Source organism: Ascaphus truei, unplaced genomic scaffold (assembly GCF_040206685.1).
Source record: "Ascaphus truei isolate aAscTru1 unplaced genomic scaffold, aAscTru1.hap1 HAP1_SCAFFOLD_1159, whole genome shotgun sequence".
Taxonomy (NCBI): domain Eukaryota; kingdom Metazoa; phylum Chordata; class Amphibia; order Anura; family Ascaphidae; genus Ascaphus; species Ascaphus truei.
Window position 1 is genome coordinate 46,108 of NW_027454027.1, and position 27,373 is coordinate 73,480.

Below are 27,373 nucleotides of genomic sequence, written 5' to 3' on the forward strand. Positions count from 1 at the left end.
TAACCCTAACCCTAATCCAACCCTCACTTTTAACCCTAACCCTAACTCCACCCACTTTTAAGCCCCTCCCACTTTTCTATTAAGCCCCTCCCACTTTTCTATTAAGCCACACCCATTTTTAAGCCCCTCCCACCGTTTTAAGCCCCTCCCACCGTTTTTAAGCCCCTCCCACCGTTTTTAAGCCACTCCCATCGTTTTTTAAGCCACTCCCACTTTTCTATTAAGCCCCTCCCACTTTTCTATTAAGCCACACCCATTTTAAGCCCCTCCTACCTTTTTTTTAAGCCCCTCCCACTTTTCTATTAAGCCCCTCCCACTTTTCTATTAAGCCACACCCATTTTTAAGCCCCTCCCACCGTTTTAAGCCCCTCCCACCGGTTTTAAGCCCCTCCCGTTTTTCTATTAAGCCCCTCCCACTTTTCTATTAAGCCACACCCGTTTTTAAGCCCCTCCCACCGTTTTTAAGTCCCTCCCACCGTTTTTAAGCCACTCCCATCGTTTTATAAGCCACTCCCACTTTTCTATTAAGCCCCTCCCACTTTTCTATTAAGCCACACCCATTTTTAGGCCCCTCCCACTGTTTTAAGCCCCTCCCACCGTTTTTAAGCCCCTCCCACTTTTCTATTAAGCCCCTCCCACTTTTCTATTAAGTCACACCCATTTTAAGCCCCTCCTACCTTTTTTTAAGCCCCTCCCACTTTTCTATTAAGCCCCTCCCACTTTTCAATTAAGCCACACCCATTTTTAAGCCCCTCCCACTGTTTTTTAAGCCCCTCCCCTTTTTAAACCCCACCCACTTTCAACCCTCACTTTCAACCCTAACCCTAACCCTAACCCAACCCTCACTTTCAACCCTAACCCTAACCCTAACCCTAATCCAACCCTCACTTTTAACCCTAACCCTAACTCCACCCACTTTTAAGCCCCTCCCACTTTTCTATTAAGCCCCTCCCACTTTTCAATTAAGCCACACCCATTTTTAAGCCACTCCCACCGTTTTTAAGTCCCTCCCACCGTTTTTAAGCCACTCCCATCGTTTTTTAAGCCACTCCCACTTTTCTATTAAGCCCCTCCCACTTTTCTATTAAGCCACACCCATTTTAAAGTCACTCCCACCGTTTTTAAGCCCCTCCCACCGTTTTTAAGCCACTCCCATCGTTTTTTAAGCCACTCCCACTTTTCTATTAAGCCCCTCCCACTTTTCTATTAAGCCACACCCATTTTTAAGTCACTCCCACTGTTTTTAAGTCCCTCCCACCGTTTTTAAGCCACTCCCATCGTTTTTTAAGCCACTCCCACTTTTCTATTAAGCCCCTCCCACTTTTCAATTAAGCCACACCCATTTTTAAGCCCCTCCCACCGTTTTAAGCCCCTCCCACCGTTTTTAAGCCCCTCCCTCTTTTCTATTAAGCACCTCCCACTTTTCTATTAAGCCACACCCATTTTTAAGCCACTCCCACCGTTTTTAAGTCCCTCCCACCGTTTTTAAGCCACTCCCATCGTTTTTTAAGCCACTCTCACTTTTCTATTAAGCCCCTCCCACTTTTCTATTAAGCCACACCCATTTTAAGCCCCTCCCACCGTTTTAAGCCCCTCCTACCTTTTTTTAAGCCCCTCCCACTTTTCTATTAAGCCCCTCCCACTTTTCAATTAAGCCACACCCATTTTTAAGCCCCTCCTGCCTTTTTTTAAGCCCCTCCCACTTTTCTATTAAGCCCCTCCCACTTTTCTATTAAGCCACACCCATTTTTAAGCCCCTCCCACTGTTTTTTAAGCCCCTCCCCTTTTAAACCCCACCCACTTTCAACCCTCACTTTCAACCCTAACCCTAACCCAACCCTCACTTTCAAACCTAACCCTAACCCTAATCCAACCCTCACTTTTAACCCTAACCCTAACTCCACCCACTTTTAAGCCCCTCCCACTTTTCTATTAAGCCCCTCCCACTTTTCTATTAAGCCACACCCATTTTTAAGCCCCTCCCACCGTTTTAAGCCCCTCCCACCGTTTTTAAGCCCCTCCCACCGTTTTTAAGCCACTCCCATCGTTTTTTAAGCCACTCCCACTTTTCTATTAAGCCCCTCCCATTTTTCTATTAAGCCACACCCATTTTAAGCCCCTCCTACCTTTTTTTTAAGCCCCTCCCACTTTTCTATTAAGCCCCTCCCACTTTTCTATTAAGCCACACCCATTTTTAAGCCCCTCCCACCGTTTTAAGCCCCTCCCACCGGTTTTAAGCCCCTCCCGTTTTTCTATTAAGCCCCTCCCACTTTTCTATTAAGCCACACCCATTTTTAAGCCCCTCCCACCGTTTTTAAGTCCCTCCCACCGTTTTTAAGCCACTCCCATCGTTTTATAAGCCACTCCCACTTTTCTATTAAGCCCCTCCCACTTTTCTATTAAGCCACACCCATTTTTAAGCCCCTCCCACTGTTTTAAGCCCCTCCCACCGTTTTTAAGCCCCTCCCACTTTTCTATTAAGCCCCTCCCACTTTTCTATTAAGTCACACCCATTTTAAGCCCCTCCTACCTTTTTTTAAGCCCCTACCACTTTTCTATTAAGCCCCTCCCACATTTCTATTAAGCCACACCCATTTTAAGCCCCTCCCACCGTTTTTAAGCCCCTCCCACTTTTCTATTAAGCCCCTCCCACTTTTCTATTAAGCCACACCCATTTTAAGCCCCTCCTACCTTTTTTTTAAGCCCCTCCCACTTTTCTATTAAGCCCCTCCCACTTTTCTATTAAGCCACACCCATTTTTAAGCCCCTCCCACCGTTTTAAGCCCCTCCCACCGGTTTTAAGCCCCTCCCGTTTTTCTATTAAGCCCCTCCCACTTTTCTATTAAGCCACACCCGTTTTTAAGCCCCTCCCACCGTTTTTAAGTCCCTCCCACCGTTTTTAAGCCACTCCCATCGTTTTATAAGCCACTCCCACTTTTCTATTAAGCCCCTCCCACTTTTCTATTAAGCCACACCCATTTTTAAGCCCCTCCCACTGTTTTAAGCCCCTCCCACCGTTTTTAAGCCCCTCCCACTTTTCTATTAAGCCCCTCCCACTTTTCTATTAAGTCACACCCATTTTAAGCCCCTCCTACCTTTTTTTAAGCCCCTACCACTTTTCTATTAAGCCCCTCCCACATTTCTATTAAGCCACACCCATTTTAAGCCCCTCCCACCGTTTTTAAGCCCCTCCCACTTTTCTATTAAGCCCCTCCCACTTTTCTATTAAGCCACACCCATTTTAAGCCCCTCCTACCTTTTTTTTAAGCCCCTCCCACTTTTCTATTAAGCCCCTCCCACTTTTCTATTAAGCCACACCCATTTTTAAGCCCCTCCCACCGTTTTAAGCCCCTCCCACCGGTTTTAAGCCCCTCCCGTTTTTCTATTAAGCCCCTCCCACTTTTCTATTAAGCCACACCCGTTTTTAAGCCCCTCCCACCGTTTTTAAGTCCCTCCCACCGTTTTTAAGCCACTCCCATCGTTTTATAAGCCACTCCCACTTTTCTATTAAGCCCCTCCCACTTTTCAATTAAGCCACACCCATTTTTAAGCCCCTCCCACCGTTTTAAGCCCCTCCCACCGTTTTTAAGCCCCTCCCTCTTTTCTATTAAGCACCTCCCACTTTTCTATTAAGCCACACCCATTTTTAAGCCACTCCCACCGTTTTTAAGTCCCTCCCACCGTTTTTAAGCCACTCCCATCGTTTTTTAAGCCACTCTCACTTTTCTATTAAGCCCCTCCCACTTTTCTATTAAGCCACACCCATTTTAAGCCCCTCCCACCGTTTTAAGCCCCTCCTACCTTTTTTAAGCCCCTCCCACTTTTCTATTAAGCCCCTCCCACTTTTCAATTAAGCCACACCCATTTTTAAGCCCCTCCTGCCTTTTTTTAAGCCCCTCCCACTTTTCTATTAAGCCCCTCCCACTTTTCTATTAAGCCACACCCATTTTTAAGCCCCTCCCACTGTTTTTTAAGCCCCTCCCCTTTTAAACCCCACCCACTTTCAACCCTCACTTTCAACCCTAACCCTAACCCAACCCTCACTTTCAAACCTAACCCTAACCCTAATCCAACCCTCACTTTTAACCCTAACCCTAACTCCACCCACTTTTAAGCCCCTCCCACTTTTCTATTAAGCCCCTCCCACTTTTCTATTAAGCCACACCCATTTTTAAGCCCCTCCCACCGTTTTAAGCCCCTCCCACCGTTTTTAAGCCCCTCCCACCGTTTTTAAGCCACTCCCATCGTTTTTTAAGCCACTCCCACTTTTCTATTAAGCCCCTCCCACTTTTCTATTAAGCCACACCCATTTTAAGCCCCTCCTACCTTTTTTTTAAGCCCCTCCCACTTTTCTATTAAGCCCCTCCCACTTTTCTATTAAGCCACACCCATTTTTAAGCCCCTCCCACCGTTTTAAGCCCCTCCCACCGGTTTTAAGCCCCTCCCGTTTTTCTATTAAGCCCCTCCCACTTTTCTATTAAGCCACACCCGTTTTTAAGCCCCTCCCACCGTTTTTAAGTCCCTCCCACCGTTTTTAAGCCACTCCCATCGTTTTATAAGCCACTCCCACTTTTCTATTAAGCCCCTCCCACTTTTCTATTAAGCCACACCCATTTTTAGGCCCCTCCCACTGTTTTAAGCCCCTCCCACCGTTTTTAAGCCCCTCCCACTTTTCTATTAAGCCCCTCCCACTTTTCTATTAAGTCACACCCATTTTAAGCCCCTCCTACCTTTTTTTAAGCCCCTCCCACTTTTCTATTAAGCCCCTCCCACTTTTCAATTAAGCCACACCCATTTTTAAGCCCCTCCCACTGTTTTTTAAGCCCCTCCCCTTTTTAAACCCCACCCACTTTCAACCCTCACTTTCAACCCTAACCCTAACCCTAACCCAACCCTCACTTTCAACCCTAACCCTAACCCTAACCCTAATCCAACCCTCACTTTTAACCCTAACCCTAACTCCACCCACTTTTAAGCCCCTCCCACTTTTCTATTAAGCCCCTCCCACTTTTCTATTAAGCCACACCCATTTTTAAGCCACTCCCACCGTTTTTAAGTCCCTCCCACCGTTTTTAAGCCACTCCCATCGTTTTTTAAGCCACTCCCACTTTTCTATTAAGCCCCTCCCACTTTTCTATTAAGCCACACCCATTTTAAAGTCACTCCCACCGTTTTTAAGCCCCTCCCACCGTTTTTAAGCCACTCCCATCGTTTTTTAAGCCACTCCCACTTTTCTATTAAGCCCCTCCCACTTTTCTATTAAGCCACACCCATTTTTAAGTCACTCCCACTGTTTTTAAGTCCCTCCCACCGTTTTTAAGCCACTCCCATCGTTTTTTAAGCCACTCCCACTTTTCTATTAAGCCCCTCCCACTTTTCAATTAAGCCACACCCATTTTTAAGCCCCTCCCACCGTTTTAAGCCCCTCCCACCGTTTTTAAGCCCCTCCCTCTTTTCTATTAAGCACCTCCCACTTTTCTATTAAGCCACACCCATTTTTAAGCCACTCCCACCGTTTTTAAGTCCCTCCCACCGTTTTTAAGCCACTCCCATCGTTTTTTAAGCCACTCTCACTTTTCTATTAAGCCCCTCCCACTTTTCTATTAAGCCACACCCATTTTAAGCCCCTCCCACCGTTTTAAGCCCCTCCTACCTTTTTTTAAGCCCCTCCCACTTTTCTATTAAGCCCCTCCCACTTTTCAATTAAGCCACACCCATTTTTAAGCCCCTCCTGCCTTTTTTTAAGCCCCTCCCACTTTTCTATTAAGCCCCTCCCACTTTTCTATTAAGCCACACCCATTTTTAAGCCCCTCCCACTGTTTTTTAAGCCCCTCCCCTTTTTAAACCCCACCCACTTTCAACCCTCACTTTCAACCCTAACCCTAACCCAACCCTCACTTTCAAACCTAACCCTAACCCTAATCCAACCCTCACTTTTAACCCTAACCCTAACTCCACCCACTTTTAAGCCCCTCCCACTTTTCTATTAAGCCCCTCCCACTTTTCTATTAAGCCACACCCATTTTTAAGCCCCTCCCACCGTTTTAAGCCCCTCCCACCGTTTTTAAGCCCCTCCCACCGTTTTTAAGCCACTCCCATCGTTTTTTAAGCCACTCCCACTTTTCTATTAAGCCCCTCCCACTTTTCTATTAAGCCACACCCATTTTAAGCCCCTCCTACCTTTTTTTTAAGCCCCTCCCACTTTTCTATTAAGCCCCTCCCACTTTTCTATTAAGCCACACCCATTTTTAAGCCCCTCCCACCGTTTTAAGCCCCTCCCACCGGTTTTAAGCCCCTCCCGTTTTTCTATTAAGCCCCTCCCACTTTTCTATTAAGCCACACCCATTTTTAAGCCCCTCCCACCGTTTTTAAGTCCCTCCCACCGTTTTTAAGCCACTCCCATCGTTTTATAAGCCACTCCCACTTTTCTATTAAGCCCCTCCCACTTTTCTATTAAGCCACACCCATTTTTAAGCCCCTCCCACTGTTTTAAGCCCCTCCCACCGTTTTTAAGCCCCTCCCACTTTTCTATTAAGCCCCTCCCACTTTTCTATTAAGTCACACCCATTTTAAGCCCCTCCTACCTTTTTTTAAGCCCCTACCACTTTTCTATTAAGCCCCTCCCACATTTCTATTAAGCCACACCCATTTTAAGCCCCTCCCACCGTTTTTAAGCCCCTCCCACTTTTCTATTAAGCCCCTCCCACTTTTCTATTAAGCCACACCCATTTTAAGCCCCTCCTACCTTTTTTTTAAGCCCCTCCCACTTTTCTATTAAGCCCCTCCCACTTTTCTATTAAGCCACACCCATTTTTAAGCCCCTCCCACCGTTTTAAGCCCCTCCCACCGTTTTTAAGCCCCTCCCACTTTTCTATTAAGCCCCTCCCACTTTTCTATTAAGTCACACCCATTTTAAGCCCCTCCTACCTTTTTTTAAGCCCCTCCCACTTTTCTATTAAGCCCCTCCCACTTTTCAATTAAGCCACACCCATTTTTAAGCCCCTCCCACTGTTTTTTAAGCCCCTCCCCTTTTAAACCCCACCCACTTTCAACCCTCACTTTCAACCCTAACCCTAACCCTAACCCAACCCTCACTTTCAACCCTAACCCTAACCCTAACCCTAATCCAACCCTCACTTTTAACCCTAACCCTAACTCCACCCACTTTTAAGCCCCTCCCACTTTTCTATTAAGCCCCTCCCACTTTTCTATTAAGCCACACCCATTTTTAAGCCACTCCCACCGTTTTTAAGTCCCTCCCACCGTTTTTAAGCCACTCCCATCGTTTTTTAAGCCACTCCCACTTTTCTATTAAGCCCCTCCCACTTTTCTATTAAGCCACACCCATTTTAAAGTCACTCCCACCGTTTTTAAGCCCCTCCCACCGTTTTTAAGCCACTCCCATCGTTTTTTAAGCCACTCCCACTTTTCTATTAAGCCCCTCCCACTTTTCTATTAAGCCACACCCATTTTTAAGTCACTCCCACTGTTTTTAAGTCCCTCCCACCGTTTTTAAGCCACTCCCATCGTTTTTTAAGCCACTCCCACTTTTCTATTAAGCCCCTCCCACTTTTCAATTAAGCCACACCCATTTTTAAGCCCCTCCCACCGTTTTAAGCCCCTCCCACCGTTTTTAAGCCCCTCCCTCTTTTCTATTAAGCACCTCCCACTTTTCTATTAAGCCACACCCATTTTTAAGCCACTCCCACCGTTTTTAAGTCCCTCCCACCGTTTTTAAGCCACTCCCATCGTTTTTTAAGCCACTCTCACTTTTCTATTAAGCCCCTCCCACTTTTCTATTAAGCCACACCCATTTTAAGCCCCTCCCACCGTTTTAAGCCCCTCCTACCTTTTTTTAAGCCCCTCCCACTTTTCTATTAAGCCCCTCCCACTTTTCAATTAAGCCACACCCATTTTTAAGCCCCTCCTGCCTTTTTTTAAGCCCCTCCCACTTTTCTATTAAGCCCCTCCCACTTTTCTATTAAGCCACACCCATTTTTAAGCCCCTCCCACTGTTTTTTAAGCCCCTCCCCTTTTTAAACCCCACCCACTTTCAACCCTCACTTTCAACCCTAACCCTAACCCAACCCTCACTTTCAAACCTAACCCTAACCCTAATCCAACCCTCACTTTTAACCCTAACCCTAACTCCACCCACTTTTAAGCCCCTCCCACTTTTCTATTAAGCCCCTCCCACTTTTCTATTAAGCCACACCCATTTTTAAGCCCCTCCCACCGTTTTAAGCCCCTCCCACCGTTTTTAAGCCCCTCCCACCGTTTTTAAGCCCCTCCCATCGTTTTTTAAGCCACTCCCACTTTTCTATTAAGCCCCTCCCACTTTTCAATTAAGCCACACCCATTTTTAAGCCCCTCCCACCGTTTTAAGCCCCTCCCATCGGTTTTAAGCCCCTCCCAATTTTCTATTAAGCCCCTCCCACTTTTCTATTAAGCCACACCCATTTTTAAGCCCCTCCCACCGTTTTAAGCCCCTCCCACCGTTTTTAAGCCCCTCCCACTTTTCTATTAAGCCCCTCCCACTTTTCTATTAAGCCACACCCATTTTAAGCCCCCCCTACCTTTTTTTAAGCCCCTCCCACTTTTCTATTAAGCCCCTCCCACTTTTCTATTAAGCCACACCCATTTTTTAAGCCCCTCCCGCTTGTCTATTAAGCCCCTCCCACTTTTCTATTACGCCACACCCATTTTTTAAGCCCCTCCCACCATTTTTAAGCCCCTACCACTTTTCTATTAAGCCCCTCCCACATTTCTATTAAGCCACACCCATTTTAAGCCCCTCCCACTGTTTTTTAAGCCCCTCCCCTTTTTAAACCCCACCCACTTTCAACCCTCACTTCTAACCCTAATCCAACCCTCACTTTTAACCCTAACCCTAACTCCACCCACTTTTAAGCCCCTCCCACTTTTCTATTAAGCCCCTCCCACTTTTCTATTAAGCCACACCCATTTTTAAGCCCCTCCCACCGTTTTAAGCCCCTCCCACCGTTTTTAAGCCCCTCCCACCGTTTTTAAGCCACTCCCATCGTTTTTTAAGCCACTCCCACTTTTCTATTAAGCCCCTCCCACTTTTCTATTAAGCCACACCCATTTTTAAGCCCCTCCCACCGTTTTAAGCCCCTCCCACCGGTTTTAAGCCCCTCCCAATTTTCTATTAAGCCCCTCCCACTTTTCTATTAAGCCACACCCATTTTTAAGCCACTCCCACCGTTTTAAGCCCCTCCCACCGTTTTTAAGCCCCTCCCACCGTTTTTAAGCCACTCCCATAGTTTTTTAAGCCACTCCCACTTTTCTATTAAGCCCCTCCCACTTTTCTATTAAGCCACACCCATTTTTAAGCCCCTCCCACCGTTTTAAGCCCCTCCCACCGTTTTTATGCCCCTCCCACTTTTCTATTAAGCCCCTCCCACTTTTCTATTAAGCCACACCCATTTTAAGCCCCTCCTACCTTTTTTTAAGCCCCTCCCACTTTTCTATTAAGCCCCTCCCACTTTTCTATTAAGCCACACCCATTTTTTAAGCCCCTCCCGCTTGTCTATTAAGCCCCTCCCACTTTTCTATTACGCCACACCCATTTTTTAAGCCCCTCCCACCATTTTTAAGCCCCTACCACTTTTCTATTAAGCCACACCCATTTTAAGCCCCTCCCACTGTTTTTTAAGCCCCTCCCCTTTTTAAACCCCACCCACTTTCAACCCTCACTTCTAACCCTAATCCAACCCTCACTTTTAACCCTAACCCTAACTCCACCCACTTTTAAGCCCCTCCCACTTTTCTATTAAGCCCCTCCCACTTTTCTATTAAACCACATCCATTTTTAAGCCCCTCCCACCGTTTTAAGCCCCTCCCACTTTTCTATTAAGCCCCTCCCACTTTTCAATTAAGCCACACCCATTTTTAAGCCCCTCCCACCGTTTTAAGCCCCTCCCACTGTTTTTTCAGCCCCTCCCACCGTTTTAAGCCACTCTCACTTTTCTATTAACCCCCTCCCACTAAATTCGCGATCCAGGGTTTTCACCTGTTTAAGTACCTACAAGTCCGTCAATTCCTATTGTCTCTATCCCCAACCTCCAAATTCCCCCCGCCAACCAGATTCGACTCTTTATGTATCAAAAACACCTACCAAAAAGGTCTGATCTCCCAGATATATAAAGGAATAGAGCAATCATCCAGTCCACCGAATCACCGTTACATGCAAAAATGGTCGGAGGAATTAGGCCTCCCAATAGACCAAGAAGACAGGGAGGAGATTTGGGAGCAAGCCACCAGGACAGGAGGGACGGGCAGTGGACAGGAGGGATGGGCAGTGGACAGGAGGGGGGGACAGTGGACAGGAGGGGGGGACAGTGGACAGGAGGGGGGGGACAGTGGACAGGAGGGGGGGGACAGTGGACAGGAGGGGGGGACAGTGGACAGGAGGGGGAGGAGAGGGGACAGGAGGGGGAGGAGAGTGGACAGGAGGGGGAGGAGAGTGGACAGGAGGGGGGTGACAGTGGACAGGAGGGGGGTGACAGTGGACAGGAGGGGGGTGACAGTGGACAGGAGGGGGGTGACAGTGGAAAGGAGGGGGGTGAGAGTGGACAGGAGGGGGGAGAGTGGACGGGGGGAGAGTGGACAGGGGGGAGAGTGGACAGGGGGGGGAGAGTGGACAGGGGGGAGAGTGGACAGGGGGGGAGGAGAGTGGACAGGGGGGGAGAGTGGACAGGGGGGAGAGTGGACAGGGGGGGGAGAGTGGACAGGGGGGAAAGTGGACAGGTGGGGGGAGTGGACAGTGGGGGGGGGGAGTGGACAGGAGGGGGGGGACAGTGGACAGGAGGGGGGGACAGTGGACAGGAGGAGGGGGGACAGTGGACAGGAGGGGGGACAGTGGACAGGAGGGGGAGGAGGGTGGACAGGAGGGGAGTGGACAGGAGGGGGAGGAGAGTGGACAGGGGAGGGAGGAGAGTGGACAGGATGGGGAGGAGAGTGGACAGGATGGGGAGGAGAGTGGACAGGAGAGGGGTGACAGTGGACAGTAGGGGGGTGACAGTGGACAGGAGGGGGGTGACATTGGACAGGAGGGGGTGACAGTGGACAGGAGGGGGGGAGAGTGGACAGGGGGGAGAGTGGACAGGGGGGAGAGTGGACAGGGGGTGGAGTGTGGACAGGGGGGGGAGAGTGGACAGGGGGAGAGTGGACAGGGGGGAGAGTGGACAGGGGGGGTGACAGTGGACAGGGGGGGTGACAGTGGACAGGAGGGGGTGACAGTGGACAGGAGGGGGGTGACAGTGGACAGGAGGGGGGTGACAGTGGACAGGAGGGGGGTGACAGTGGACAGGAGGGGGGTGACAGTGGACAGGAGGGGGGAGAGTGGACAGGAGGGGGAGAGTGGACAGGAGGGGGGGAGAGTGGACAGGAGGGGGGTGACAGTGGACAGGAGGGGGGAGAGTGGACAGGAGGGGGGAGAGTGGACAGGAGGGGGGAGAGTGGACAGGAGGGGGGGAGAGTGGACAGGAGGGGGGAGAGTGGACAGGAGGGGGGAGAGTGGACAGGAGGGGGGTGACAGTGGACAGGAGGGGGGTGACCGTGGACAGGAGGGGGGTGACAGTGGACAGGAGGGGGAGGAGAGTGGACAGGAGGGGGAGGAGAGTGTACAGGAGGGGGGGCACACACACTGTGTCCCACACACACACACACACACACACACACACACACACACACAGTGTAACACACACACAAAGTGTCACACACACACACAGTGTCACACACACACAATGACACACACACACGTCACCTCTCCTTCCGGCCGCCGCCATGTTACTTAGTCCGCGAGGGAGGAAGGGGCTCCTTCCGTCCGCCGCCATCTTAGGTGCCGCGTGGCAGCGGCAGGCTGCCCTGCCCACTGCCTGTCCCCGCGCCGGGTGTGTGTGTGTGTGTGTGTGTGTGTGTGTGTGTGTGTTTTTTGGACCTTTGGCCCGTCACTCCGCCTCAGGCCAATGAGAGGTGTGGGGGGCGGGCCAAGGGGGTGGTGTGAGTGTGTGAGGCCAATGAGAGGTGTGCGGGGGCGGGCGGGCCAAGGGACCAATGAGATTGCCGCTAGGGACAGGGAACACAGTGAAACATACATACATACAATGCTTTCAGAAATATAAGATAATATGCTAGAGAGACACATGTATAGAACATAATATGCTAGAGAAACACATGTATAGAACATAATATGCTAGAGAGACACGTGTATAGAACATAATATGCTAGAGAGACACATGTATAGAACATAATATGCTAGAGAGACACGTGTATAGAACATAATATGCTAGAGAAACACATGTATAGAACATAATATGCTAGAGAGACACATGTATATGTAACGGGTTTTGTAAACCGGCCTGACCCACCCAATCTCACATTGGCCCCTGTGGTCTAACCGGTCCCCATTACAGTGTGATAGTGTCTGGTGGTGCACCTGTTGGCTACAGGACTCCTGAGTCTCCCGCATGATGGTGTATGGGGAGGACCCATCCAGACAGGCAGCTGAGGTAGTGTGCTGAGTCCTACCTAGTTCCAGTGAAGCGCCCCCACCTCATCAGGGTCCCTTCGGTCACTTGGGGATGGTCCTGGCGAGGAACTCCTCTGTGGTGCTCCTCTCTGTACAATCACTCCACACATGTACACGAGAGGGTTTGTAATTAAGAGCATCTTTATTGCTTGAGGTGGGCTAGCTGCCCCTCGCAGTAGTTTCTCTAGCCACTCATAATCAGTCAGTGCTTCCCTTTGAAAGGTGTAATTCTCCTTTAATAGGGATTCCCTATCCCAGACGGGATGTCTTTACCCTGTGCCAGGTCCCTGGACACAGTCTTCTTACTCAGCTACTATAACATAACTCTTACTCCTCTCAGAACTCTGGCAGACTACTCAGAACCACGCAGAACTAACTTTTAGACACAGTGCTGTGCCTTATGTACACTCTGGAAGCTGACACACCTCTGACATCACTAACCATGGAGTCAGAGCCTGTGACCACTCCCATCCATACACAGGGCACCTCACCAGGGTGTGAGGGCAAACCTCCATAATTACTGCTGGCATGCCCACAACTTACCAGGCCTTACTGTCAGCAGGAGAGATGACTGTAGCCATTTTACATGACCGCTACATATAGAACATAATATGCTAGAGAAACACATGTATAGAACATAATATGCTAGAGAAACACATGAAAAAATAAAGAAATGAATGAAAAAAAAATAATAATAATGAAGGTTAAAAGGAACTGTCGGACACAAAATATATATATATATATATATATATATATATATATATATATATATATATATATATATATATATATATATATATATCTTATATGATCATATGGAAAGCTGAACAGGAATTTGAGTAAATATCTTAATGATCAAAAAATCAGTCAATAATATAAAGCAGAAACATAGCAAGCAAAATTCATAGAAAAAAAATGTTTTAAATCCCATTCTGTATTAATTCCTGCAGGAAATAATGTATTTAAAGAGTGGATCCAAAACATCTCACGCTGATTGAGTAGTTTTTGTCTATCACCCCCTCTCACGGGCATAGGCACAAGTTCTACAACTGAAAAATTAAAGTTTCATAGACTGCCCAAAGGACAATCAGTGAAATGTTTAGAAACTGGTAACGTTGGATCTTTTCTTTTTATGGAACGAATATGTTCCATAATTCTATTTTTAACAGGACGTATAGTACAACCCACATAACCGTGGCCACAGCCACAAATAATATAGTATACAGCAAATTGAGAATCACAATTAATAAAGGATGGGATTACATAATTCCTTCTAGAATAAATAATCTTAATGGATTTGATGGGTTTCGCATAACAACAAATACAACATTTCCCACACTTAAAGAAACCTTTTAACTTATCAGATTTTTTTGGCTCCATAGAGTTAAACAAACTTGGAGAAAGATAATTAGATGTTATGCCGGACCAGACCCGTCCCCTGAGCTGACGGGGGAAGTGGTAATACACGCACCCGCAGCAAAGGGAGCGTGTCCGGAGTGTGGTATGAAGCGTTGCCAGGCCAGGTGTAGTAAGGTAGACAATACTTGCCGGTACCGGTTGTAGAGATAGAGTGAAGGATGCCTCGCCGAAATCAGGGAGTGGAGAGTGGAGATAGGTCGTTGTCCAAGCCGTGTTCAAGGGGTTACCAGAGTGTGCGTTGTCCAAGGAGTGCCGAGATCGAGAGCCAGAGGGGGTAGTCGTACAAGCCGCGTCAGAACCTGTGAAAACACTGAGAGAATCCAGAAGTACTTCCATGCAGAGACTATGTCGAGCAAAGACTGAGAGCAGAGGAGCTAGATAAAGCAGGAAGGTCCCATTAGGAACGGAGGCGGGACAGGAAGAGCTACAGGGAGACACTGCAGATTGGTGCAGGCATAACAGGCCAGGTGAGTCTTGTTGGTAACCTGAGTATGCCCGTGCAGTGTGCGGGGGCGGAGCCTGAGGTCCGGGGGATGGGAATAAGAGTGTGCAGACTGAGCGTGCTCCGTAACTCGTGTACGCGCGTAAACCGAGCTAGTGGATGGTGCAGGTGTGCGTGCAGGAGGGCGTGGGCGCGCCCGGCGCTGAGCAGAGGAATCGCCGAGGGGAGTGATCCTGCGACGGCGGCAGGGGCGAAGAGCCGTGGAGGCCGGTAAGGCAGGATTGTTTTGTGTGTCCAGGGGCTCCCTGCGGGGAGGGAGTGCTCTGTGTGGGGAACGAGGAGAACACCGATTCCTGACAGTACCCCCCTCTTCAGGAACGGCCTCAGGACGGTCCAAGAACGGTTTCTCTGGAAACTTTTTCCTGAAGGACTTAAAAAGGGCTGGGGCATGAATGTCCTTTGAAGGTACCCAGGATCTCTCTTCAGGGCCAAAGCCCTTCCACTGCACCAAGAACTGGAGCTGACCCCTGGATAGGCGAGAATCCAAAAGAGAGTGGACTTCATATTCCTCGTTATTTTGGACAGTAATGGGATCCGGTTTACGAGTCTGATCCGGAAAGAAGTGACTGGAGATAAATGGTTTTAAGAGGGACACATGAAAGACATTGGGAATCTTCATACTGGGTGGTAGTTGGAGCCGGAATGCCACGGGATTGATTTGTTCACAAATAGGGAAGGGACCCAGGAACTTAGGTGCCAGTTAAGGAGATGGTACCTTGAGGTGGATATTCTTAGAGGAGAGCCATACCAAATCCGCTGGTTTGTAACTGGGCGCCGAACGACGATGACTATCGACCTGTAGTTTCGATCTGCGGGAGGAGTTGAGAAGGGTAGACTGAATCCTGGACCATGCGGTTTGGAGGGAAGAAATGCGTTCATCTACGGCTGGTACTCCAGAAGGAATGTTGAAGATGGGAAGACAGGGAGGGTGGAACCCATAATTTATAAAGAAGGGCGACTCCCGGGTGGACTCGTTTTTGGCAGAATTGACGGCATACTCTGCCCAAGAGAGGAGTTGAGCCCAATCATCCTGGAAATCGGATATAAAACATCTCAGGTACTTCTCCAGGGATTGATTGATTCTCTCCGTTTGTCCATTGGACTGAGGATGATAGGCGGAAGAGAAAGAAGAAGAGATGCCCAATCTCTTCGTGAAAGCTCTCCAAAATTTGGATACGAACTGAGAACCTCTGTCAGAAACAATGGACGAAGGGATCCCATGAATCCGGAAAATCTGCTCCGTAAAGATATCAGCAAGGGCGGGGGAGGTGGATAATCCTTTAAGTGGAATGAAATGGGTCATCTTCGAGAACCTGTCCACGACCACCAAGATAGTATTCATTCCTCTGGACCTGGGCAACTCCACGATGAAGTCCATCGAAATGTGGGACCAGGGGCGGTCGGGAACTGGAAGGGGTAACAGAAAACCCTGAGGCTTTTGACGGAGAGTCTTGCTTTGAGCGCACGTGGGGCAGGCGTGGGTAAACTCCAGAATATCTTGAGACATCCTTGGCCACCAGAAATTCCGACGAATGAGATCAGTAGTCTTCTTAAAACCTGGATGACCTGCAGATTTAGAGGAGTGACCCCAAGACAGGACCTCTGGAACAAATTTGGAAGGTACGAAGAGTTTGTTGTCGGGAACCAACAAGTCCTTGGGAAAGCGTCTCTGGGAGTGCAAAATCTTGTCAAGATTCTTGAAAGAAGACGTGGCGAGAATCCTCTCTTGTGGAAGGATAGTCTCCAAAGATTCCTCTGGCCTCTCTTCAGAAGAATGTATTCGGGAGAGTGCGTCTGCCTTTACGTTCTTGGTCCCGGGGATATAGGAAAGGTGAAAATCGAATAGAGAAAAAAAAAGGGCCCAACGAGCCTGTCGTGGACCAAGGCGTCGAGCGTTCTCTGTGTAAAGAAAGTTCTTGTGGTCCGTGAGAATAGTAAACGGCTCTTTCGACCCCTCCAGCAGGTGTCTCCACTCTTGAAGAGCCATCTTCACGGCCAGAAGTTCCCTGTTACCCACGTCATAGTTCCTCTCGGCAGATGAGAATTTCTTGGAAAAATATGCACAGGGATGTAACTTATCTTGGGGTGTGGGTCTCTGAGAAAGGACGGCACCAGCGCCACAATCAGAAGCGTCAACCTCCAGGACGAAGGGAAGTTCAATGTTGGGATGACGGAGAATAGGTGCGGATATAAAGGCTTCCTTGAGTGTCTCGAAGGCGGAGATGGCCTCAGATGACCAAGCAGAAGGATGAGCTCCTTTTTTGGTGAGCGCAGTAAGGGGTGCCACAATGGTGGAAAAACTCTGTATAAACTTACGATAATAATTAGCGAACCCTAAAAAACATTGTATGGCCTTGAGAGAATTGGGTCTTGGCCATTAAGTGACTGCTTGAAGTTTACCGGAGTCCATCATAAACCCCTCATTGGAAATGATGTACCCCAGGAACGGAGTAGAGGTCTGATGAAAGGTGCACTTCTCCAGTTTGGCGTATAAATGGTGTTCACGGAGACGGGAAAGGACGTAGGAGGTGTGGCGTATATGGTCCTGGAGATCTTTGGAAAAAATCAGGATATCATCCAAGTATACAATAACAAAAATATTGAGTACCTTACGAAAGACGTCGTTAATGAAATCCTGGAAGACAGCGGGAGCATTACATAAGCCGAAAGGCATTACCAGATATTCGTAGTGTCCACTACGCGTGTTGAAGGCCGTCTTCCATTCATCCCCCTTCCTGATGCGCACCAGGTTATAGGCACCACGTAGATCCAACTTGGAAAAAATCTTGGCCCCCTGTAATTTATCGAACAGTTCGATAATAAGGAGAAGGAGGGAACGATTTTTAATAGTTATGTGGTTCAAACCCCTGTAGTCGATGCAAGGCCTCAACGACCCGTCCTTTTTCTTGATGAAGAAAAACCCAGCCCCTGCTGGGGAATTGGAGTGACGAATAAAGCCTTTCTTGAGATTCTCCTGGATATATTCATCCATAGCGTGAGATTCTGGTAACGACAAGGGGTAGGTCTTGGACTTGGGTAGGGAGTAACCTGGAACTAGATCGATCGGACAATCGTAAGTCCTGTGTGGCGGCAAGAGGTCTGACTGTACCTTATTGAAGACGTCCCGGAATTGATGGTAAACGGAAGGTAGAATAACTTCGGGAACAGAGGTATTGGCCAGTAGTTGATGAGTCTCGCCTGACCTCGGCCTCCAGGAAATAAATGGGAGCAGAGGAAGTCCAGTCAATGAGAGGATTGTTAAGCTGTAGCCAAGGAAGACCAAGGGTGATGGGTATCCCAGGAGCGTGAATGGCATCGAGAACTAAGATCTCCTTGTGCAGATGTGAAGACAGAAGCAAGGGAGCCGTCTCTAAGGAGATGTGGGCCGGGGTAAGGGGACGTCCATCGATACCGACGAGTGCGATGGGAACCTTCTTCCTCACGAGTGGTATGCGGTTTACCCTGGCGAATTCAAAATCCACGAAGTTTCCTCCAGCTCCTGAGTCAATGAAAGCGGCGGTAGAAGTCTTGAACTTATCGCCTGAAAGGGAGACGGGAAATGTAAGTTTCTTAGGGAGTTCACCTTTAGAAAGGGGACGTGGAGACATTACACCCAGAGAGAGCCCCTCTGTACTCACTGGGTGTTCCCGTTTCCCGGACGCAGTGGACACTCCCGAACCAGATGTTCCATGGATCCGCAGTAGAAACACAATCCCCCGGCGTGGCGGAACTGCCGTATCGGTGTGCGGATGCGTTATACCCCCAATTGCATTGGCTCTGGCAACTCCAGTGCAGGACGAAGAGGTGTGGTAGCACTTGGGGGAGCAGGAGTGCTGCTGAGAGTACTGGAGAATGGAACTTGAAAGTTATGGAAGCGAGTGCGCTGACGCTCTGAGCGGCGTACCTGGATACGTTGATCCACTCGGACAGCCAAATCAATGAGGACCTCCAATTGATCCGGCCTGGATTGGCGAGAGAGTTCATCCTTGATGGGATCCGCCAGGCCTTGCCAGAACACGGAGACGAGAGCCTCTTGTCCCCAGTTAGTCTCGGCTGCTAGAGTCCGGAATTCCACAGCATACTGCGTCACCATTCGCCGTCCCTGAGTGATCTGGAGGAGAGAAACAGATGCCATCTCCCGACGAGCGGGAGAATCGAATACTCGTTGAAACTCGGCTTTAAATGCCGGGTAATCTTGGGTAAGATCAGAACGTCGCTCCCAAACCGGGGAAGCCCAAGCCAGGGCGCTGCCAGTGAGGAGGTTATAAATGTAGACTACCTTCAGTATTGTAGAGAGGGGGGGCCATTTCAAACTGCACCTCACACTGGTTTAGGAAACCCCTACAATCTTGCGGTTCACCTGCATAAGGCTTGGGGGGAGGAATACTTACATCGGAGCTGCTAACTGCGCTTGCGGAGTGGGGGCTTACATCTGGCGAGGTCGCGGTCGGTACACGGTCTGTGAGTACTGCGACCTGGCGTGCAAGTGCCACAATTTGATCCGCCATGGCCTGGTTTTGCTGAAGCAGATTGGAGAGAAACTGCTGAAGTTCGGTCTGGTCTGCGTCTTGTGGGCTCGACATAATGTTACGCCGGTGCTGCCCGCAGACTAGACCCGTCCCCTGAGCTGAAGGGGGAAGTGGTAATACACACACCCGCAGCAAAGGGAGCGTGTCTGGAGTATGGTATAAAGCGTTGCCAGGCCAGGTATAGTAAGGTAGACAATACTTGCCGGTACCGGTTGTAGAGATAGAGTGAAGAATGCCTTGCCGAAGTCAGGGAGTGGAGAGTGGAGATAGGTCGTAGTCCAGGCTGTGTTCAAGGGGTTACCAGAGTGAGCGTTGTCCAAGGAGTGCCGAGATCGAGAGCCAGAGGGGGTAGTCGTACAAGCCGCGTCAGAACCTGTGAAAACACTGAGAGAATCCAGAAGTACTTCCATACAGAGACTATGTCGAGCAAAGACAGAGAGCAGAGAGGAGCTAGATAAAGCAGGAAGGTCCAATTAGGAACGGAGGCGGGACAGGAAGAGCTACAGGGAGACACTGCAGATTGGTGCAGGCATAACAGGCCAGGTGAGTCTTGTTAGTAACCTGAGTATGCCCGTGCAGTGTGCGGGGGTGGAGCCTGAGGTCCGGGGGACGGGAAGAAGAGTGTGCAGACTGAGCGTGCTCCGTAACTCGTGTACGCGCGTGAACCGAGCCAGTGGATGGTGCAGGTGTGCGTGCAGGAGGGCGTGGGCGCGCCCGGCGCTGAGCAGAGGAATCGCCGAGGGGAGTGATCCCGCGACGGCGGCAGGGGCGAGGAGCCGTGGAGGCCGGTAAGGCAGGATTGTTTTGTGTGTCGAGGGGCTCCCTGCGGGGAGGGAGTGCTCTGTGTGGGGAACGAGGAGAATGTCGATTCCTGACATTAGATAAGTATTTGGATTTCCTAAAGGTAAAGGCTGGACCCTGGTTAACAGAACTATATAGGTCTTTATCAAGAGTAAGGGTCCCCCAATGTTTGTAAATGATAGAACGTATTGTCAAAGCCTAGAAATAAGATCAATGAGTCAAATACAGGGTTCAAAACGTAACACATGAGTTTATCTGTACCAAGGCACAATTTGGGAGACAAGAATTCAGAAAGAACTCAAGCCTCTGAAAACATATTGCTTAGTATCACATTTTTATACATTTCAAAATGAGTAATACACCCCTTAAGGGGGCTGGCTTACAGATAAGTGATGATATGATGACATGCAAAAATATATTAGTTGATACATATATATGCTTTACATTGCTATATTCTTATCGATAATTTACCATAATGTGGGCCTCTTAACCATGTGACATAAGGGAGTTACTCTGTTCAGCCCTGTATGTGTATTGTAGCTGTCAGATAAGAAAGAACTCAGATCAGCAGGAATGTCTAATCGCTTACGAATGCTATTTCAATTCTTGCCTGCCTTGTAGGAATTAAAAAGGGTTAGTTATATCTAGGAGCGATACTCTGCAGATTCAAACATTCACAGTTCATTCATTCACGAATGAGACAAATATACATTCATATAGTAAACACTCAGAAAATGGTGGTTTAGGCCAAAATGGAGGTGATGATAGCCACTCACATTATCTCAATCTTCACAGTCCTCTCTTTTTATTCTTGAAAACATAGTCTTTTAAGGATAATTCAGATAAAACTCAGAAGCGTTGCACTGGCCTGGAGGGCCCCAATTTGCATGGCTTTGATAGTTCTGGAAACTCACAGAGCTGCTGGCTATCATCTCAGCCAGGTTGGTCTTTCTGCCATCATCTTCATCTGTATTCCATTGTGGAGGACTGACTTTTCCTTCTGAGATTGCATCTTCCGTAGTGTCGTCTGTGATCAGTGCAATGGCCTGGGTAGAGGGTGTTACACACCTTTGCAGTATGGATTTACTGCACATGACACAGTCATACAAAACAATCAGAACTGCAAACACACAGACAAATCCATCCATCAGTTTCGCTTCTAGAAAACCAACCAACATGGTAATTCCTAACAAAACACCTCTTATCTCCACCTTTCCTTAATCTCTCCTGTATCTCTGCGATCTTCTCTACCTCATGCTCAATCTTACCACTTTGATCTCTAAATAACATAACATTGCTCTTTAACTAGGGCACACACGCTAAAATATAGTCCAGAGCCATTCTATTCTGTAGGGCCATTAATCTAATCTGTACCTGTTCTTGATTAAGTAAATTAATGAATGTAGTTGTATGATTGAGAACATCATCCAGTACATCCATAAGTACATTGAACCTGTCATATAGCAACTCAACTCCTACATTAGGAAATAAGCAAGCCCAAAATTGTTCTTTCCATAGACTACTTTTCAACCCCTGTGCGTTGGAAGTGGCTCTGCTATTCCTGATCCTGCCAGTGGGTCATTGTAAAGGCAGGTACAATTGTACCTAGATAGCAAGACCCTGTCCAACCACATGGTAATACTCTGTAGGCCCATTTTCCACAAATTCAATACACTCCCCTAGGTAAACTAGAATTTGTGTAAGCACCTTTTACTATCTTAATTAAAACTGAAAAATTAAGGCTACATCCTCCCTGTAAATTTTTAGTTCAGGGCTGTAAATACATTTTCATACAAGTTTCATTAGTTGGTGGAGACACCTGACCCATAAATTGATTGTTGTTCCCAGTGTAATTTCCACCTACAGGAACCTCATTTACCAGTGGAATTCGGTTTAGAAAAGTTCCCTGTAAACAAATTCAAATTAACATTTCATCATTTTAAATTCGGCATTAGTGTAAGGTATCCCTACTCAAGAGGTTAAATGTAATTCTCTCTTACGTCATTGGGGGCCACTAGAGTATGGCAGGGATTCATTGTATATATTCCCTTGTGACCCATTAACCTGTGTAGCATTGTGCGAGATTGTATGATTGTCTGCAAACTGATGTGACCATAAAACAATAAACATTACAAATATTTCAAAACTGATCATCCCTTATCATCATCTGGATGGTGTAGGCTGATCTTGCCTAGTGGGGCATACATCTTAAAACACACTCTAAAGCATAAAAAAATAATAATATTGAGTCCTGTAAAAACAAATTGTTAATTTAAGTCCGGGCCTTGATAATATTGAGTTCAGAAAAAACAAATTGTTTGTTTAAGACCGGGCCTTGCCTGAAGTCTTAATTCGTTGGTGGTTAAATGTTCTAGGATTATTGTGCCTAGATACACTAACAGTTGGTAAAAAAACGCTGGCTTGATGATTCTTTGTCTTTGTTAACTGTTTACGGTGGTGCCGGCACTTTTTTCTTGCGATGATGCTGCTTTGTATTCTCCTTGGTAGACTGTATAAGCTGCACCTAAGTTTGGAGAGACTTAAACATTTCATTAATAAAAGCACAAGGAGAGTGCTTTTAGCCACTATAATTTAGTATCAGCACAAATTTTTTTTTGTTTTTCACCACTATCTTGGCATCCGCGTATAAAATAAACACAAAAAATACCTTCCTCACCAACTTACAAAAGAAAGAAATCAAAGGTGCATAGGAAAGTATCGTAAGAGAACACTGATAAGTGGCAAGGGTTTGTCACTAAAAGTCCCTAAAGCTTGCACTCATTGTAAACTGTAAAATATACATAAAGTACCAGTTAAATAACTAATACCACTAATATCAAATTTATTACAGACCAAATGGGAAATATCCACATAAACTTAACTATAACACAACTAAAACGTATACAACTTTTTTACAAGCTAAAAACTTACGAAATGCATAAAATGACAACTAATAAATCATAAATAAAAGAGTCCCCATGTGAACTAAATGGACAGTATACAGTAAACAAAAATGCTATTATGAACACGAGTGTAAAGCCCTATCAGAACATGAGGGGCCAGTGACCATAATATACTAACAATGCTAATTAGCTTCACCACAAAACACTGCGTAGTAGCAGCTTATCACATTAATACTTAGTTCCCAAACAGACTCAAAATAAAGCTATCCAATAGTTACGCTGGAAAATGTAAAGAGATGGTGTATATCCCTCTCTACATGAATATTCATGAAATAACATGTTGCTATGTGTAGCAATGAGTAGACAGCACCAAAACACAACACAATATGAATGAAGTCATATCGGCAAGGAATATTCAAGGATAAATAACAAAACAACACACATAAGGTAATGTTGCAATTAACAAAATAGGCAGAGTCCGCATATAGACAGGTGTGTAATGGAAAATCATATAAATTATCCTCTCTTTTGTTCATATGCAAATCCTATGACATGTGAACAATATACGACAAAGGATGATGGAATTTAAAACATCAGCAGCTTGAGATTTAAATATATATATATCATGAATTTGACAATAGCTACTGCTTTAAAAAATAAAATCTAGATAGCCTACAGTTGCATTCTTTAAAATGAGAGGCTATAGATCAGGGTTCAAATTAAGACACCTTTTGGAGGGAAAGGAGAGGTAATGGTTAAAAGTTATAAAAATACATCACATATGCAGTTAACTTTATAGGAAAAATTATTTCATATCTGATTTTATGCTTACTCGTTTATATCGTCCACTTTGTGAAGTACTGAGTATACTTTTGACACTATTCAAATACGGAAATACATATTAAATATTATTGTATTGTTAATGAAACAATTATAACAAATAGAATTAAAAACATAGAACAAGTGGAATTTAAATGTGTTTACTGGTTTCTGCGTAGAGGTAATTTGGATACTGCATGTGGGGATTATAACCCCTTGTAATAATTCCTACATAATGGGGGCTATGCCATCTAAAGCATTTTATAAACTATGAGGTATTTATCCTAAAATAGATACAAAAAACAAAAAGCATAATTTCACATTTCTCTGATACAGAGCAAAATGAACTTTACAAAAAATAAGATAAAAACCCAAAACAGACCTGTTTGACCCTGCAAACTCAGTCCCAAAAATAAATAAATTACAATATCATTCTCTTTCCCTATACTATAACTAAGCTGCTTTTAAACAATTTTTTTTTTTTTTTTTTTCTCAGTTTCTAGTTAACTTTTCATGTCTGGAACGTGGTCTTTGTACCTTCCTTAAGCTGGAGGAGGGGGGCCAGCCCACTTGGCTGCTTTTAACCTTCCCTCTTTTAAATGACTACTGTTCAAAAATCAGACGAGCAGTGTATTTAAGAAAACAAACCGTTAGTTTCCTAATATAAGTTTGAACAGAGAAACCTTGATAACACAAAAACAAACACAAAACCATCTTTGCAACCCTTCTTATAAAACATAAATCTTATTGTTTTATTTACTATATATTTATAATTCCTTATCTTTCTTACACACACCCACACAGACACATACACACGTTCTCTGAGTTTATCTTCCATCAACATACATTCTTCTTTCTACAAAACTCCAACATAATCTTAATCTTGTGGGCCAGAGTAAAACTTAATAAAGCTTCCTTACTCCATAAGATCAGACTCTTTCTTTTTGTTTAAAATAAAAAATAAACATTTACTTTTTAAAACTTTGCATTATAGATATACCTTTCTTTTAGTCCTGACGCCTCTAAATCAGCACATGCAATTTAAATTTAAAACTTCATTTAAATATTGTAACACAGTATTTCCTACGCCCAGGAACAAATATGTGCTACTGTAAAAATACAAATTCATATTTGAGTCGGGGTGAAATTACTTCTTTTTACAACTGCCAAATTTTCATTCTCTTTTAAAATATTACACTAACAGACTTTAACATACAATACTTCCTAGGTTTATTTTAAATGCTACTGTCATGCCTTGTAAATGGCAGCAGGCTTAATACACTTTGACAAAAGGGTTTAAACTTAAATGACCCTTTTACAAGAGATTTATTTGTTATTTTTATGATTAGTACAACAAGTGACAATGTAAAGCGCTATGTACACTAATGGCGCTAAATGAATAAAGACATGCATGCATACATACATACATTAACTATCAGTGTGACACACAAACACTTCACTCCATGACATGTATATTATTATGCCATCAAACTAGTTACTATCTGAGCTTTCTAAGACAAAAACAAAAAACATTTAAAGAGGATGTTCCCTTCTTTTTCCATGCAGTATTAATGCATTAATTCCTAAAAAACTACTTTAACATTCTTAAATTCAAGCCATTTCTTCCTAGGTTACTAATTAACTTCCATGTCTCACAGACACGCAACTCCTGTGCCTCACAGACATGCAACTCCTTTGCCTCACAAACATGCAACTCCTGTGACCTTTCAGTGAAAAAGGGTGAGGGAAAGGAGATGAGGAAAAGGGGGTTAGAAAAAAAGGGGGGTCCAATAATGCTGCAGTTATTTTTAAAACCGAGCCTGATATGTTTCACTTTCCTTCTTATTCAATATATTCTGCGTCACTAAATATCCATTTTTAAAACATTTTATTGCCATAAAGTCCACACATAATTTCAAGGGACGTACCCTGCGCCGGCGACTGAGAATGTAGGTTCCCCATAATTCTCCTCTATTACACGATCAACGCCAGTCGATCGTGTACCAATAAGGTGCCCACTACTTGGTAGAATATAGAGCTAAGGAGCAGTGGTCTTAAAAAAATAAAATAGTCACCTGTTGCTCCTTAACAAAATCTTCTCTTTACAAGTTTTTTGAGACTTACCACCTTATTATCTGATCCATCCCCGATCAACGCCAGTCGATCGGGTTCCAATAAGGTGCCCCACCACTTGGTATAATATAAGTAGAATATAGAGTTAAGGAACAGTGGCCTTAAAAATAGTTACCTGCTGTTCCTTAACAATAGTTCTCTTCCCAAGCTTAGGAAACTTTCCACCTTATTAACTATTTCACCTTCTGAGCCCTGAATTGGCCTGCCATTTGGCATAAGGTGTAACCTGAGTTTATGGCAATAATATAAAAACAACAATAACAATACCTGATCAGTATAATATTGATAAACTCACGTGATACAGGGTGTCCCGTCACTCAGGTAGGTTGCCCATAAAGAACAAACTGTCTACAGATTACTCAAACTTTAATCTAACGGCTTTTTTTGTTAAAAAGGATAAAGCCATACCTTATTCCAAGTGTGCACGTTTGAGTAATGTAGGCAGCTGCTCCGTCTGGGTTTCCTGGTCCCGAGATATTGGGTCCCTATTCGGGCGCCATCTGTCAAAGCCTAGAAATAAGATCAATGAGTCAAATACAGGGTTCAAAACGTAACACATGAGTTTATCTGTACCAAGGCACAATTTGGGAGACAAGAATTCAGAAAGAACTCAAGCCTCTGAAAACATATTGCTTAGTATCACATTTTTATACATTTCAAAATGAGTAATACACCCCTTAAGGGGGCTGGCTTACAGATAAGTGATGATATGATGACATGCAAAAATATATTAGTTGATACATATATATGCTTTACATTGCTATATTCTTATCGATAATTTACCATAATGTGGGCCTCTTAACCATGTGACATAAGGGAGTTACTCTGTTCAGCCCTGTATGTGTATTGTAGCTGTCAGATAAGAAAGAACTCAGATCAGCAGGAATGTCTAATCGCTTACGAATGCTATTTCAATTCTTGCCTGCCTTGTAGGAATTAAAAAGGGTTAGTTATATCTAGGAGCGATACTCTGCAGATTCAAACATTCACAGTTCATTCATTCACGAATGAGACAAATATACATTCATATAGTAAACACTCAGAAAATGGTGGTTTAGGCCAAAATGGAGGTGATGATAGCCACTCACATTATCTCAATCTTCACAGTATCTGTTCAGCCCACACACACATACATACCATCACACACATACACATACACACACACATACACACACACATGCACATACACACACATACACACACACACACACACACACATGCACATACACACTGTCACGCTGTGCTCACCACAAACAGGACGGAAGACCGCGGGGCTGAGGTGGGGATAGAAAGACACTGACCCACAACCACGCAGTCCTGTCCGGAATGCCTAGTCCAAGTCGTACCGCGTCGTAGGGCTGGAGAGGTCAGGGTAGTCAGGGTACTTGCCGTGTTCCAGGGTTGGAGAGTAGAGGATGGTAGATTTCCGTAGCCAAGGTCCAGGGTAATAGAAGGTAGAATGGTCGAGGGCGGATCCGGGGTCAAAGCGCTGGAGAGTGTAGGAATCCAAAGAACAGCCAGGATCAGGACAGGAGAGAACAGACAGGTCAGACCAAGCAAAGTTCAAGCCAACTAAACAGCAGCAGTGAGCACAATGCATAAACAGGAGTTTATGCTCAGCAAGGAATGCCAGACAGGAGCAGGTATATATGTGGGAAGGATCCAATTACTTTGCAGGGGTGTGATCCGGTCCTCCAATGGTGTCCGGGCGGCA

General features: G+C 45.8%; 1 long non-coding RNA gene across 1 annotated transcript; it reads right to left on the bottom strand.

Moving 5' to 3' along the window:
- Positions 1–20,029: 20,029 nt before the first annotated feature.
- LOC142475319 (uncharacterized) lies at positions 20,030–26,749 on the bottom strand. The gene is made up of 2 exons (XR_012790878.1): positions 25,955–26,749; positions 20,030–22,343 (listed from the first exon to the last, which is right to left on the bottom strand). It is a non-coding gene; the product is annotated as an uncharacterized LOC142475319 (long non-coding RNA).
- Positions 26,750–27,373: the final 624 nt, after the last annotated feature.